Source organism: Loxodonta africana, chromosome 27, assembly GCF_030014295.1.
Source record: "Loxodonta africana isolate mLoxAfr1 chromosome 27, mLoxAfr1.hap2, whole genome shotgun sequence".
Classification (NCBI taxonomy): domain Eukaryota; kingdom Metazoa; phylum Chordata; class Mammalia; order Proboscidea; family Elephantidae; genus Loxodonta; species Loxodonta africana.
In genome coordinates this window covers 11,591,554-11,609,328 of record NC_087368.1, presented here as the reverse complement: position 1 = coordinate 11,609,328, position 17,775 = coordinate 11,591,554, and the positions used below count along the sequence as shown (strand labels likewise).

Genomic DNA, 17,775 nt, shown 5'->3' with positions numbered 1-17,775 from the left:
ACAGTTTACAGAGCAAGTTAATTTCTCATTGAACAATTAACACACAAATTGTTTTGTGATATTGGGTAACAATCCCACGATATGTCACCACTCTCCCCTTCTCTACCCCAGGTTCCCTGTTTCTATCTGTCTAGTTTTCCTGTCCCTTTCTGCCTTCTTGTCTTTGCTTTTGGTCTGGCAAGCCCATTAGTCTTATATACATGATAGAACTAAGAAGCAAGTTTCTCATGTGTGTTATCGTTGGCCCCGTAAAAGAAAAAGAAAAAAACAAACCTGTTGCCGTCCAGTCGATTTTGACTCATAATGACCCTATAGAACACAGTAGAGCTTTCCAAGGAGTGCCTGGTGGATTTGAACTGTTGACCTTTTTGGATACCAGCCATAGCTCTTACCCACTACACCACCAGAGTTTCTGTTGGCCCTATGTTGTTGTTAGGTGCCATCGAGTTGGTTCTGACTCATAGCGACCCTATGTACCACAGAACGAAACACTGCCCCGTCCTGTGCCATCCTTACAATCATTGTTATGCTTGAGCCCATTGTTGCAGCCACTGTGTCAATTCATCTCCTTGAGGGTCTTCCTCTTTTTCTCTGACCCTCTACTTTACCAAGCATGATGTCCTTCTCCAGGGACTAATCCCTCCTGATAACACGTCCAAAGTATGTAAGATGCAGTCTTGCCATCCTTGCTTCTAAGGAGCATTCCGGTTGTACTTTTCTCAACACAGATTTGTTCATTCTTTTGGCAGTTCATGGTATATTCAATATCCTTCGCCAACACCTCAATTCAAAGGCATCAATTCTTCTTCCTTCCTCCTTAGTCATTGTCCAGCTTCCACATGCATATGATGCGGTTGAAAATACCATGGCTTGAGTCAGGCACACCTTAGTCTTCAAGGTGACTATGTTTGGTTTTCAACACCTGAAAGAGGTCCTTTGCAGCAGATTTGCCCAATGCAATGAGATGTTTGATTTCTTGACTGCTGTTACCATGGGTGTTGATTGTGGATCCAGTAAAATGAAATCCTTGACAACTTCAATCTTTTCTCCTTTTATCATGATGTAGCTTATTGGTCCAGTTGTGAGGATTTTTGTTTTCTTTATGTTGAGGTGTAATCCATACTGAAGGCTGCAGTCTTTGATCTGCATCAGTAAGTACTTCAAGTCCTCTTCACTTTCACCAAGCAAGGTTGTGTCATCTGCATAATGCAGGTTGTTAATAAGTCTTCCTCCAATCCTGATGCCCCATTCTTCTTCATATAGTCCAGCTTCTTGGTTCATTTGCTCAGCATACAGATTGAATAAGTATGGTGAAAGGATACAGTGCTGACGCACAACTTTCCTGATTTTAAACCACACAGTATCCCCTTGTTCTGTTTGAACGACTGCCTCTTGATCTATGTACAGGTTCCTCATGAGCACAATTAAGTGTTCCAGAATTTCCATTCTTCTCAACCTTATCCATAATTTGTTATCATCCACACAGTCGAATGCCTTTGCACAGTCAATAAAACACAGGTAAACATCCTTCTGGTATTCTCTGCTTTCAGCCACGATACATCGGAGATGAGCAATGATGTCCCTGGTTCCACATCTTTTTCTGAATCTGGCCTGAATTTCTGGCAGTTCCTTCTCAATATACTGCTGCAGCTGCTTTTGAATGATCTTCAGCAAAATTTTACTTGCATGTGATATTAATGATATTGTTGGATAATTTCTTCATTCTGTCGGATCACCTTTCTTGGGAAGAGTCATAAATATGGATCTCTTCCAGTCGGTTGGCCAGGTAGCTGCCTTCCAAATTTCTTGGCATAGACGAGTGAGCACTTCTAGCACTGCCTCCGTTTGTTGAAACATCTCAGTTGATATTCTGTAAATTCCTGGAGCCTTGTTTTTCGCCAATGCCTTCAGTGCAGCTTGGACTTCTTCCTTCAGTACCATTGGTTTCTCATCATATGTTACCTCTTGAAATGGTTGAACATTGACTAATTCTTTTTGGTATAATGGCCCTGTTTATTACTTCCATCTTCTTTTGATGCTTCCTGCATCGTTTAATATTTTCCACATAGAATCCTTCACTATCGCAACTTAAGGCTTGAATTTTTTTCTTCAGTTCTTTCAGTTTGAGAAACACCGAGCATGTTCTTCCCTTTTGGTTTTCTGTCTCCAGCTCTTTACACATGTCATTACAATATTTTGTCTTCTTGAGCCACCCTTTGAAATCTTCTGTTCAGTTCTTTTACTTCATCATTTCTTCCTTTTGCTTTAGCTGCTAGACATTCGTGAGCAAGTTTCAGAGTCTCCTCTGTCTTTTCAGTGACCTCTTGCTTTCTTCATGTATGATGCCCTTGATGTCATTCTACAATTTGTTTGGACTTTAGTTATTAGTGTTCAGTGTCTCAAGTTTATTCTTAAGATGGTCTCTAAATTCAGGTGGGATATACTCAAGGTCATATTTTGGCTCTCGTGGATCTGCTCTGATTTTCTTCAGTTTCAGCTAGAACTTGCATATGAGCAATTGATGGTCTGAGGCATAGTCAGCCCCTGGCCTTGTTCTGACTGATGATATTGAGCTTTCCCATTGTCTCTTTCCACAGATGTAGACAATTAGATTCCTGTGTGTTCCATCTGGTGAGGGCCATGTGTATAATCACTGTTTAGGTTGGTGAAAAAAGGTATTTGCAATGAAGAAGTCATTGGTCTTGCAAAATTCTATCATTTGATCTCTGGCATTGTTTCCATCACCAACACCATATTTTCCAACTTATTCTTTGTTTTCAGCTTTCTCATTCCAATCATCAGTAATTATCAATGTATTCTGATTGCATGTTTGACCAATTTCAGACTGCAGAAGCTGAAAAAATCTTCAATTTCTTCATCTTTGGCTTTAGTGGTTGGTGTGTAAATTTGAATAATAGTTGTATGAACTAGTCTTCCTTGTAGGCATATAGATATTATCCTATCACTGAAAGCATTGTACTTTAGGATAGATCTCGAAATATTCTTTTTGACAATGAATGCAATATCATTCCTCTTCAAGTCGTCATTTCCGGCACAGCAGGCTATATGATTGTCCAATTCAAAATGGCCAATACCAGCCCATTTGAGCTGACTAATGCCTAGGATATTGATGTTTATGTGTCCCATTTCATTTTTGAGGCATTCCAATTTTCCTAAATTTATACTTTGTACATCCCAGGTTCCAATTATTAACGGATATCTGCAGCTATTTCTTCTCATTTTGAGTTGTGCCACATCAGCAAATGAAGGTCCCAAAAGCTGGACTCCAACCACATCATTAAGGTCAACCCTACTTTGAGGGGGCAATTCTTCCCCAGTCATCTTTTGAGTGCCTTGCAACCTGGGGGGCTCACCTTCCGGAACTATACCAGACAATGTTCCGCTGCTATTCATAAGATTTTTGCTGACTAATTCTTTTCAGAAGTAGACTGCTGAGTCCTTCTTCCTAGTCTGTCTTGGTCTCGAAGCTCAGCTGAAACCTGTACTCCATGGTTGACCCTGTTGGTATCTGAATACCAGTGGCATAGCTTCCAGTATCACAGCAACATGCAGGCCCCCACAGTACAACAAAATGACAGACACGTAGGGGGTTGGCCCTATAATCTTTGGCTGAAGGGTGAACCTTGGGAGTGACTTCAGTACTAAGTTAAAAGGGTGTCCGGGGGCCATACTTTTGCGGTTTCTTCAGTTTCTGTCAGACCAGTAAATCTGGTCTTTTTGTGTGTGTGTGTGTGTGTGTGATTTTGAATTTTGTTCTGCATTTTTCTCCTGCTCTGTCCAGGACCCTCTATTGTGATCCCTGTCAGAACAGTTAGTGGTGGTAACTGGGCACCATATGGTTGTTCTGGGCTCAGTCTGGCAGAGGCTTTGGTAGTTGTGGTCCATTAGTCCTTTGGACTAATCTTTTCCTTGTGTCTTTGGTTTTCTTCATGGAACAATTACCTTTTATACTAAATAAGTTTCTGTACTCTACTCAACAGGCTGGAAATACCAAAAAATACTATCGTGATCTGGGAAAATGGAACCTCTTAATTATGCCATAATTTCAGGTTTGTGGTTATATTAGGAGAAATTAGTAATTTATGGATCACCTGCTTCATTTCAAAACAAACAATACATTTCATATTGTAGTAATTGTGGATATTATAAACAGGTACTATAGTATACTGAACTAAAATGTTATATAAATGTGTTAGATTTTATTTTATAACATCCCGTGGGGTTTGGGCAGCAATTTTTTTTAGTCATATGGTAAAACCTAGTATCATTTCATACACTCAGAACTTACAGGGAAGCCATGTTGAGGAAGGTATGCCTGGTCAATGCACCCTTGTGTCCTCCCAACTTGCAGGAACAGCCTTGAGTCAGGGGGTAGAACTCAGCAGAGAGACATCCTCTGCTGGAGAAGAAGCTGAGCACACATCTAAATATGAAGGTGATGATACCAACCACGGAAGCCCAGGTTCTAAGCCTGGCACCTCCACTAGCACGGTGGCCTAGGACCGACCAGTGGCTTGACCTACCAGGTTTAGTTTCTGCATCTGTGAAATAAGGGGGTTGGATCAGATGATAAATAAGAAGTCTTCTAGCTCTAAAACCCTATGCTTCTGGCTAAAGAGCTAGATGATCAGTAAGTGTGGTAGATTGTTTTCAAAGATGTTTATAAGCCCTCCCATCCCTGTACTCCTATGTCATTCCTCTTATGAAGATGTGGAGTCTCTTTCCCCACCCCTTGAATCTAAGCTGACCCTGTAACTTGCTTTCGTCAACAGAATGTGGCAGCAGTGATAGTGTGTGGCTTTTATAACCAGGTCTTAAGAAGTCTGGTAGCTTTCATTTGACTCTCTTGTAAGCCAGCAATCATGTAAAGAAGTCCAGGCTATCCCACTGGAGAGATGACACAGTGGCAGGTACCGGAGCATGAGAGGCCAGGTGGAGGAAAACAAAGGCACCCAGCCAACAGCCAGCATCAACCGCCAGACACTAGGTGAGGCCATCTTGGTCTGCCCCAGGCCAAGCTTCCAGCTGAATGCAGCTACATGAGTGTCTTTAAACAATATCATATGGGTAGAAGAACTGCTGAGTGAGCCCAGGCAACCCAAAAAATCATAAGAAACAGTAAATCATCCTTTAAAGTCACTAAGTTTTGTAATGCTTTGTTAAACAGCAAAAGATAACTGAGACAGTAAACAAATTGAGGCCACTGACCAAGTCTTTTCCATTTTTATGTCCCCAGCTGTAGCCCAGCCCCTTGCACTATGCTAAATACGTATCTTTGCAGGTCTCTTCTAGCTTCTGTGATATTCAAGGAAGTGAAACTAGTAGCATAGAAGCAACTCTTTGAACTGTCTTCTACCTCCAGTTAGACAGCCAGACTCTGTCAAGTTCAAAGCACATTGTCATTGGAAAAGTGGAGGGAAAGCACACTACAAGTCATTTAACCCTCCAAACCCCAGTTTCTTCCATTATAAAGTGAGAATAATGGCCTCTCTCACATACAGGGCTCCTATGAGAAGTAAAGTAAATAATACAGATAAAGCTCTTAGTACAGTGCATGGCTCTTTGGAAACACTCAAATGGGAGAGGAGATAGGAGGAGATGGGAGAGGGACAGAGAAACTGAAGATTAAATATAAAAGTCCCAATCGGGGTGGATTATCTAGTAGGCAAGGTAAGCACAGTGCTTATCTTGCTTACCAGATCATCTGTAGTGAAAATGTTCACCTCAGATTAGTAAGTAAGCACAAGTAAACCTATGTTTACCTTGCATACTGGTCGTCCACCCCTGTCAGGGACTGTAAGTTTGAAAAGAGGCTTTGATTCTGTAGGAAGGTGCTGTGGGGTTGGGAGAGACAGATGCCAGCCATACCTAGAAGCAGAATCTTTGATGTGGTGAAAAATGTGAAATTGTTCACTACAGAAGATCTGGTAAGCAAGGTAAGCACCTTGGTTACCTTGCCAATTGGATAATTTGCCCCTGGTCCCAAGTACTGTGCCTGTCACAAAACACAGAGATTCTCAGTTTTTGTTGAGTTGACTCAATCAATGGAAACAGCAAGAACCTGAGACATCTAAGTATGAAGGTGATGACACCAACAGAAACAGCTGTAAGAGCCATCTGACTGGCTGGGACACATCAAGTATGTTTTCTAATACAGAGGTTAGGGAGCACTGTATAGGGGTATGTCAAGGGCAGAAATAATTCTAATATTGGCTAAAAGACTGAGTGAATTAACACTACCTTTTATTAAGCTCTTAAAATGGGCTATTGTATCAATTTACATAAAAAAACACCACACCCAGTGCCGTTGAGTCGATTCCGACTCATAGCGACTCTATAGGACAGAGTATAACTGCCCCATAGAGTTTCCAAGGAGCGCCTGGTAGATTCGAACTGCCGCCCGTTTGGTTAGCAGCTGTAGCACTTAACCACTACGCCATCAGGGTTTCCTATATTCATTTAAACCTAATGAACTAGGTGCTATTATTACCCTCACTCAACAGTTGAGAAAGCTGAGGCACAAACAGGTTTCATAATATAGCCAAGGCCACTCAACTAGTCAGAGGTGAATAGGCAGTTATGTGTCCAGAGCATGAACTCATCTTAGCTACTACATCACACATATGAATAAAAGTAACAAAGGGCAAGGATTCTAACCCAGAGGAGCTCCCAACACTGTTGGAGAAACCAGGGCATAAGCTCATGAAGAATCAGTAACAATTCCTGGACTTATATTTGCAACAAGGACAAGTCATTTTCTCTCTTGAGGCTGCAGGTCAAGGTATTAAGACCCAAACAGCCAACTGTACCCATTAAAAAAATTTTTTTTTAATTTGAAATGATTTCAGGCTTAGAGAAAAGTTGCAAAATAGTATAAAAATTCCCATACACTCTTAACCCTGATGTCAATGTTCTGTGACATTTACTTTTTCATTCCCTCATCTATCCACATCAAAGTTTCTCAACCTCAGCACTATTGACATTTTGCGTTGGATATTCCTGTCCTGTGCAGTGAGGTTGTTTAACGGTATCCCTGGCCTCAACCCCCTAGATGCCAGTAGCACTGCCCCTTCTTCCCCTCTGACCCACAGTTGTCAACTCTAGACATTTTCCAATGTCCCCTGGGGGGAAAACCTGCCCTTGGCTGAGAGCTACTGATCTACATATACCTCTGTATTTATAGGTACACACATATTTTTTTCCTACAAGTCAAATCTGGAACAATCAGGGCATCAAAATAAGTAATAATATTAATGGATTATAAGCCATAGAATAAAAGAAGAAGCCATTGTACCTTGTAACATTTAAATAAAACTCTCTTTTTTGAAAAAGAGACAACTCAAACAAAGACCGGGTTCTACATTTTTAATACTAAATAACAATTTAGAAGAAGAGTTAAAGAGTTTGTTTTACTGTGTTGCCATTTAACTTACCAACCAATTCATTCCTAGCATTTCAGAAACTGTCATTTAATAGAATAGAAACAAGCCCAACAGAAATATACCCACTCCCATGAGAAAGGGGAGACACAAACGGAAATGAATGCCAAGCCCTTTTAAAGATGGCGTCTGATACTCTGCACTGTGTTTGTACATTAACAAGAAGGTTGGTGAAGGAAGACATCTTTCAGGACCATATTATGGCCTGTGCAATGTGGAGATTATGCTGTTGACTGAAACTTTTGCATTTCCTTATTGTTTCACAATTTAAACCTTATGGAGCTAAGTGTCCCGGAAGAACAACCACACCTTGCTTGATGCCAAATTACAATGATGCCAGTCTTCTGTCACTTCAGCCAAGAGCCAGGAAGCCAGCCGACTTTCAGATGCTGTGAAAATAACATGATGATTCCTTTGCCAATTAATTTAGATGTTCATCAAGTCTCCTTCTCCCATAACCATCAACCCATCCATACGGAAAATACCTTAGAGCCATCAGGAACATCTTTTAAGATTCAGGTCCAAAAAAAATTGTCCCATAGATTGAAGTCCAGTCAAACAACCAGATTTTTTTTTTTTCTTCAAAAGCAGATGCAGTTCTTTGGCTAATGAAGGTGTAAAGAGTACCTTTTTTTCAAGAGGTCCAGTCAGATCCACCACCATGTGTCTGTCAGTTTATCATACTGTGGTGGCTCGTGTGCCACTGTGATGCTGGAAGCTTTGCCACTACTATTTCAAATAACAGCAGGTTCAGCCTTTGCTGAACAGGATTCAGTAGAGCTTCCTGACTAAGACAGACTAGGAAAGAAGAACCTAGCAGTCTACTTCTGAAAAAAGTAGACAGTGAAAACCTTATAAATAGCAGCAGAACATTGTCTGATACAGAGCCAAAAGATGAGCCTCTCAGTTTGGAAGGCACTCAAAGTACAACTAGGGAAGAGCTGTCCCCTTAAAGTAGAGCTGACCTTAATGATGTGGATGGAGTCAAGCTTTCGGGACCTTCATTTGCTGACGTGGCATGACTCAAAATGAGAAGAAACAGCTGCAAACATCCATTAATGATCAGAACATGGAATGTATAAAGTATAATCTAGGAAAATTGGAAGTTATCAAAAATGAAATGGAATACATAAAGATCGATAGCCTAGGCATTAATGACCCCAAAGGACTGGTATTGGTCGTTCTAAATCAGAAAATCATATGGTCTTCTATGACAGAAATGACAAATTGAAGAGGATTGGCGTTGCGTTCACTGTCGAAAAGAACATTTCAAGGTCTATCCTGAAGTACAGTACTGTCAGTGATAGAATACTACTAATACACCTACAAGGAAGACCAAATTTATGCACCAGCCACTAAGGCCAAAGATGAAGAAACTGAAGATTTTTATGAACTTCTGCACTCTGAAATTGATCGAACATGCAATCAGGATGCATTGATAATTACTGGCGATTGGAATGTGAAAGTTGGAAACCAAGAAGAAGGATTGGTACTTGGAAAATAAGGTTTTGTGATAGATATTATGCCAGAGATCGCATGATAGAATTTTGCAAGACCAACCACTTCTTCATCGCAAATACCTTTTTTCAACATCAATGGCAACTATACACGTGAACCTCACCAGATGGAACACACAGGAATCAAACTGACTACATCTGTGGAAAGAATAAGGCCAGGAGCTGACTATGCCTCAGATCATCAATTGTTCATATGCAAGTTCAAGTTGAAACTGAAGAAAATTAGAGAGGGTCCACAAGTCAAAGTACAGCCCTTCAGTATATCCCACCTGAATTTAAAGACCATCTCAAGAATGGATGTGATGCATTGAACACTAATGACTGAAGACCAGATGAGCTATGGAACGACATGAAGGACATCATACAAAGAGAAAGCAAAAGGTTATAAAAAAGACAAGAAGGAAAGAAAAGACCAAAATGGATGTCAGAAGAGACTCTGAAACTTGCTCTTGAACACCGAGTAGCTAAAGCAAATGGAAGAAATGATAAAGTAAAAGAGCCAAACAGAAGATTTCAAAGGACAGCTCCAGAAGACAAAGTATTACAATGAAATGTGCCAAGACCTTGAGATAGAAAACCAAAAGAGAGGAACACACTCAGTATTTCTCAAGCTGGAAGAACTGAAGAAAAAATTCAAGCCTCAAGTTGCAAGAGTAATGGATTCTACGGAGAAAATATTAAACAATGCAGGAAGCATCAAAAAAAGACGGAAGGAATACACACAGCCACTGTATGAAAAATAACTGGTTACGGTTCAACCATTTCAGGATGTAGCGTATGATCAAGAACTGATGGTACTGAAGGAAGAAGTCTAAGCTGCACTGAAAAAAAAGCTGCACTGAAGGCACTGGCAAAAAACAAGCCTCCAGGAATTGACGGAATACCAACTGAGATGTTTTAACAAATGAATGCAGCACTGGAAGTGCTCGCTCTTCTATGCCAAGAAATTTAGAAGACAGCTACCTGGCCAACCAACTGGAAGAGATCCATATCTGTACCCATTCCAAAGAAAATGGATGTGGAAATTATCAAACAATATCATTAAAATCACACACAAATTAAATTTTCCTGACGATCAATCAAAAGTGGTTGCAGCAGTACATAGACAAGGAACTTCCAGAAATTCAAACCAGATTCAGAAGAGGACGTGGAATCAGTGATATCATTGCTGATAACCAATGGATCCTAGCTGAAGGCAGAGAACACCAGAAAGATGTTTACCTGTGGTTTTATTGACTGTGCAAAGGCATTCAACTGTGTGGATTATAACAACGTATGGATAATATTTCGAAGAATGGGGATTCCAGAACACTTAATTGTGCTAATGAGAAACCTTTACACAGATCAAGAGGCAGTTGTTCGGACAGAACAAGGGGATACTGTGTGGTTTAAAGTCTAGAAAGGTGTGCATGAGGGTTGTATCTTCTCACCATACTTATCCAATCTGTACGCTCAGCAAATGATCCAAGAAGCTGGACTATATGCAGAAGAACAGGGTGTCAGGATTAGAGGAAGACTCATTAACAACCTGCGATATGCAGATGGCACAACCTTGCTTGCTGAAAGTGAAGAGGACTTGAAGCACTTACTGATGAAGATCAAAGACCAGAGCCATCAGTATGAATTACACCTCAACATAAAGAAAACAAAAATCCTCACAACTGGACCAATGAACAACATCATGGTAAATGGAGAAAAGATTGAAGTTGTCAAGGACAATCAATAGCCATGGAAGCAGCAGTCAAGAAATCAAACATCTCATTGCATTGGGCAAATCTGCTGCAAAGGACCTCTTTAAAGTGTTGAAAAGCAAAGATGTCACCTTGAAGACTAAGGTGCACCTGACTCAAGCCATAGTATTTTCAATCACATCATATACATGTGAAAGCTGGACAATGAATAAGGAGGAAGGAAGAAGAATCGATGCCTCTGAATTGTGGTATTGGCAAAGAATATTAAATATACCATAAATTGCCAAAAGAATGAACAAATCTGTCTTGGAAGAAGTACAACCAGAATGCTCTTTAGAAGCAAGAATGACGAGACTGTGTCTTACATACTTTGGAACGTGTTGTCAGAAGGGATTAGACCCTGGAGATGGACACCATGCTTGGTAAAGTAGAAAACCTGTTGCCATTGAGTCGATTCGGACTCAAAGTGACCCTACAGGACAGAGTAGAATGGCCCCATAGGGTTTCCAAGAAGTGTCTGGTAGATTCAAACTGCCGACCTTTTGGTTAGCAGCTGTAGCTCTTAACCACTATGCCACCAGGGTTTCCAGAGGGTGAGCAAAAAGGAGAAAAACACTCAATGGGATGTACTGACACAGTGGCTTCAGCAACAGGCTTAAGTATAACAATGATTGTGAGGATGGCGCTGGACCGGGCAGTGTTTCATTCTGTTGTACACAGGGTCACTATGATTGGAACTGACTCAAAGGCACCTAACACACACAGATGCACATGCGCACCCATACGAACACACACACACACGCAGAGTCAGATCCATAATAGGCATAATAACTATTAATGCCTGCCCAGCAGTCATAGAAAAAGCTATGATATTTTTAAATAATGATTGTATATGGCTATTTTAAATAATATTTTCTGTTGTAATACATATGTATTTTTTAGGTGTGCAAAATATGGCAAATTATTAGAAAGAAAATATATGTCACCAAAAATCCTATCACTACTAACACACATACATACAGTGTTTTCTACGTACATCTTTTTGGTATTTGAGATTCTACTACATATGTACAAGATATGTGTGTATACATACTATATATGTGTGTGTATGCTCATGTATGAGTGTGTGTATGTATATGTATATGCGTGTGTGTGTGTGTGTGTGTATGCAGGGGGTATGGTGGCTCGGCAGTAGAATTCTCGCCTTCCATGTGGGATACCGGGTTTGACTGTGCGGATATTAACATTACGTTTCTGAAGAATTTTTAATAGCATGGCATAAAAGCCCGATGTACCTCATGTGCGACCAACATCTATCTGCCAGTGAAGGCTTGAGTGTTGGTATGATGCTGAATGGGTTTCAGCAGGGCTGGCAGACTAAGAAGAAAGACTTGGGGATCTACTTCAAAAAAATCAGTCAATGAAAACCCTATGGATCACCATAGTCACATTGTGCATGGGGTTTCCATGAGTCAGGGGCCAACCAGACAGCAGCTAACAACAATAACATATATGTACACACACATATATGGAGTTCCTGGGTGGTACAAACAATTAACACACTCAGCTGTTAACCAAAAGTTTAGAGATTTGTGTCTATCCAGAGGCACCTTGGAAATCCAGAGGCCTGGAAATCTACTCCGGAAAAATCAGTCCTTGAAAACCCTATGTAGCACAATTCTACTCTAACAACAGTCACCATGAGTTGAAATTGACTAGACAGCAACTGGTTTGTATACATACATAGATACACGTGTGTGTGCACACTCACTTGTTTGGGCTGTTATCTCATGCTATTAAAAATTCTTCAGAAACAGTGTCAATAGTTGTACAATATTGCACTGTACAGCCACATTGTATTCACATATACTCCATCATTGCCCATCTAGGTTGCTTCCATCTTACTTTGTTGGAAATATTGCAAAGGCTAGTTGCACATAAATTGTTGTGTATTGATGATTTCATTAGGTTAGCCATTTAGAAGTGGAATTCTTTGGCCAAAGAGTGTGAGCATTCAGAAATTCTCCTCTTTCTTTGCTTTTGTCCTTTTCTCCACCCTCCCACCCACTTGAAGCAGTGCATTTTTGCCACAATGAGCTACAATGTCTTCATGCTTTTTTCATCCTCCCCTCAAGTGAAATCTGCTTGCTCTCAAGTGACTGATGCTAGATTCATTAAAGCCAAAATGATTGTTAAGGCTCACATGTTATCTCTCTCGGGACATCTGTGTTTCGTTAAAGGATATAACCTCATATCAGAGGAATTAATTTCTACCAGCAAATGTTTAGGCAGCAGCAAGTAGGAATGTCAAAGGGGGACAGAGGGCTGGGTCTTCACAGTGCTTCAAAAGTCACGTTGCATGAAAAAGATGGAAGCAATCAAGGTGCCCGTCAATGGATGAATGGAGCAATAAATTATGGTATATTCACACAATAGAATACTATGCAACGATTAAGAACAACAATGAATCTGTGAAACATTTCATAACATAGAGGAATGTCAAAGGCATTATGCTGAGTGAAATTCATCAATTGCAAAAGGACAAATATTGTATGAGACCACTATTATAAGAAATCTAGATAAAGTTTAAAAACAGAGGAAAATATTCTTTGATGGTTATGAGGGTGGAGAGGGAGGGAGAGGGATATTCACTAACTAGATAGTAAACAAAAAAAATTTTTTAGGTGAAAGGAACAGCAACACAAACACAGGGACAGTCAGTACCTCTGGACTAAACCAAAAGCAGTTTCCTGAATACAACCAAAAGCTTCAAAGGCCACAGTAGCAGGGACAGGGGTTTGGGGACCATGGTTTCGGGGGACATCTAGGTCAACTGGTATAACAAAATGTGTTCAGAAAACGTTCTGCATTCCACTTTGGTGAGAGATGTCTGGGGTCTTAAACGCTAGCAAGCAGCCATCTAAGATGTATATATTGGTCTCAACACACTTGGAGCAAAGGAGAATGAAGAACACCAAAGACACAAGGTAAATACGAGCCCAACAGACAGAAAGGGCCACAAAAACCAGAGATTCCATCAGCCTGAGACTGGAAGAACTAGACGGTGCCTGGCTACCACCGATCACTGCCCTAACAGAGAATGCAACAGAGAATCCCTGATGGAGCAGAACAGTGGGATGCAGATCTTAAATTCTTGTAAAAAGACCAGGCTAAATGGTCTAACTGAGACTAGAGGGCCCCTGATGGTCATGGTCCCTGGACCCTCTGTTAGCCCAAGACTGGATCTATTGAAACCAATTCTACAGACAGGGATTGGCCTGCACTATAAGATAGACAATGATGCTGGTGAGGAGTGAACTTTGAGGCTCAAGTAAATACATGAGAATATGTGGGCTACTCCTATCTGGTGGTAAGACGAGAAGGGAGAGGGGGACAGGAGCTGACTGGATGGACATGGGGAATACAGGGTGGAGAGGAGGAATGTGCCGTCTCATTAAGAGGAGAGCAGCTGGGAGTACATGGTAGGGTGTGTACGGCTTTTTATATGAGAGACTGACTTCATTTGTAAACTTTCACCTAAAGCAACAATAAACAATTTTTAAAAAATCACGCTGCATGGATATACAAAGGTGGGAGATAGACGCAGCTTGGCTCACTAGTTTGGGAAGATAATCCATTTCTATATATGGGAGTGAAGAGAGCAGATGAACGGAGGTTGGGATGGATGACAGAGCGTGTCCCTAGGGCAACCCAGCTGGCATGCTTAGTGACTCACTGGTCTTTCAGCAGTAAATCTTCCCAACAATTTCTCCTGTGATACATGTTCTCAACCGTGAGGTGACTAGTAGGATTCCAGATGCCAAGTTGAGAAACCAGTATAAAAGGTCTTTTTTCTTTAAAAGCAGACAAATATTCAATAGCTATCCCAACTCAAGCCACCATTATCTCTTCCCTGGACCATCAACAGCCTCCTTACTTCTCTCTCTGCTTCCACTGCTGCCTGACTAATCCACTTCCCTCACAGCAATCACCTTGCTGCCATACAGAGAATAAAATCCAGATCCCTCTATAGAGAGTAAGTAGCTGGCTTGCCACTCCCTGCACAGCCCAGCTCCTTTCCAATCTCCTCTCACTCCAGTCTGTCTCCCATTCACTATACTCCAGTCCTGTGGGTCTTTTTCAGTTCTTCAAACCTACCAAGATCTTTCCCACCTTAGGGTCTTCTCACTGGCTGGAATGCTCTGCCTCACATACGCATGACTTTCTCATCCTTCAGGTACCCTTTTGGTTCACAAATGTCCTTCTGTAAGGCTATTTTCTGACTACTTCTGAGGTGATGCCAAAGACAGGTATGACTTAATATTCCACCCCCCAAACTTAAGTTTCTTTTGGTAGGATCCCTATCAGGAGCTTCCTGGGCAACCTTCTACAGCTACTTCCCAAATGTCTAGGATCTTCTCCTTTCAAAAGACAGCCCCACTGTGGGTAGAAGCCTTTCCTGTAAGCTTTACTCCCCTGAGGCTACCACAAGAGTCTACACCATCAGGCTCTGTGAGACATACAACTGTTGGGGGTAAGTCAGTGACAGGCTTAAAGTTTCCGTCCTAAATTCAGCTTTGAGGTCATTAGTGTCTCTCAGGCTTTCCTTGAATTATGGTTGGTCCTTCCTGGGAACAGTTCGCTGTTCTTCCCAAGTCCATATTCCAGCAGCCCCATAAGTTATTCCTCTTACGATTCCATGGCCTATGAGAAACTAGACCCTTTACTACCTGAGTCACAATTTTCATCACCTTGGTCTCAGATCAGAACTATTCTTAATCTTCTCACTCTACACTATGTCCCCACTACTTATTACTCAGCAACACAGGTGGCATTTACCAAAGTATATGCCAAAGACATATGTACAAAAGGACTTTTTAAAAAGATCTATGAAAACATGTTTTGGAAATGCTACATATTGTAGCTTGGAGATTCATAACTCTCGTGAACACATTGAACGTTCTGAGAAACCCTGTAGTAAAGTAAGATCTACAACTTTGTTTAACTGAACATTTGCCAAACTTAACTGACCATGGAACCCAGTCCATTCTGTGGAAGTCCCAGGAACATTCTTTGGGAAACCCTAACAAGGACAAACCCATTGAATAGAGCTTTTTGTTTCAATTCTTTCATTCTGGGATCCACAGTTGATGGTCTCTATAGAATTCAGTCCTGGGATGTTACAAGCTCCTGGTCCTTATTTTATTTATTTATAACACCTATTCTATTACATATAAATCCCTCTGGTTGGAAGAAAGACTGCTTTAGCATCCCCAAACCTAAAATACCTTTAACTTTAAATTTACAAATTCAGACCTTTTTTTTTTTTACAGTTCTTTCTTTGAGGTTAAAAAAAAAATGCTATTTTCTCACCATCCCCCTCAAATCACTTCATGTTAAAAATATATATATATATATATATCAAGCACTGGCATTTCCATTACATATTTATAACTTGTTGTTTCACATTAGAATCTCTAAACTAATCGAAGATTCTGAAGCAACCTCTAAAAAGAAAGATGAAGCATGGCTTTGCTTTGTTTCTTTGCAGAGGTTGAGAGAATTTTTGTATTTTAATCTTGTTAAACATAAGTCTGGTCTACCCAAAGAGATCTTAGGATGAAACTGGGACAGTATTTTTGGAGTCAATAACTCTCACATTTGGTGGCAGTAGACCTGTATCAAATCCTGTATTAGTTTGAATATTAAAATTCAGTGTGTTTCAATGAATTTCTCACTCTTCTTTTAATTGCAGAGGAGCCCTGGTTGTGCAGTGGTTAAGTACTATGGTTGCTAACCAAAAGGCCAGCAGTTCAAATCCACCAGCTGCTCCTTGGAAATCCTATGGGGCAGTTCTCCTCCGTCCTACAGGGTTGCTATGAGTTGGAACTGACTCAGTGGAAATGGGTTTGGTTTTGGTTTTTAATTGCTGGCCCACAAACAAAGGTGTAAAGGGGGCAATAAAAGTAGTTAACATGAACATCTTTCACAGGGAAACGTCTACCTGAATCCTGGGTGTGCAAGATTTGCAGTCTTGCTTCATGTTTCTGGGAAGTGGACCTCTGGGCATGGTTTCTAGTCACTCTAGAGGTGAGGTGCTGACTTAAGAGAGAAGTCTATAGACATTTTGTGGCTGATTATTTTCAATTCAACTACATTAAAGCAGCCCATGATTGCCTGGAATCCCCTTTCATTTAGTGGGTATACAGCTCTCTTTCACGGTAGTTCTCAAATTTCCCTGTGTATGGGAATCACCTTGGCATCTGGTTGAAAGGCAGATTCCGATTCAGTAGGTCTTGGGTAGGGCTGAGATTCTGCATATCTAATGAGTTGCCAAGAGATGCTGATGTGGTCCATGTGGGCCATGGGCTACAATTTGAATAGCAAACTCTAGCCAACGTGAATTATATGAGGAATGCACTCGACGGTACACTTCCTAAACGACCCTGCCATGAGCATTATACTAGAAAATACAGGTGCTTTAGGTCATTGTTATTTATTCAGGTAGTGTGAATGGTACTTTAATCTGGGAAGAATTGTCATATTCACTATTTTGCTAACTCAGGATTTCTCAACTTCAATACCCCTGGTATTTTGGGCTGGATAATTCTTTCTGCAGGGGGCTGCCCTGTGCATTCTTGAATTCTTAGCAACATCCCTGGACTCTACTCACTGCTAGGAATCGCTCTCTAGTTGTGACAACTAAATATGTCTCTAAACCAACCAAACAAAACCCATCACCAACAAGTGGACTCTGACTCATAGTGACCCTGTAAGACAGAGTAGAACTGCCCCATAAGGTTTTCAAGTCTGTAAGTCTTTACAGAAGGCAACTGCCACATCTTTCCCCCACAGAACATGTCTCTAGACATTGACAAATATCCCAGGGGGGACAAAATGCCCATTCAGAGTCATTTGGCATCATGATACACGCTGTACTCTGTTACAGAGTATCTAAGTCCATAGACGTCATTGACTGCTATGTAAATGTATTTCACAACACTAAGTTATACCTGTGAAAAAATAAAGCTGACTTCTAAGAAAGGTTGTTTAAGACTCAGGTGTTTCAACTTCCCCACATAGCTGCAAAAACATGCTAGCTCTTAT

The 17,775-nt window shown here is 40.8% G+C and overlaps 1 protein-coding gene across 4 annotated transcripts in view; it reads right to left on the bottom strand.

Moving 5' to 3' along the window:
• NEK11 (NIMA related kinase 11) overlaps nucleotides 1–17,775 on the bottom strand; it is a 369,518-nt gene that overhangs the window by 135,223 nt on the left and 216,520 nt on the right. The window lies entirely within an intron of this gene.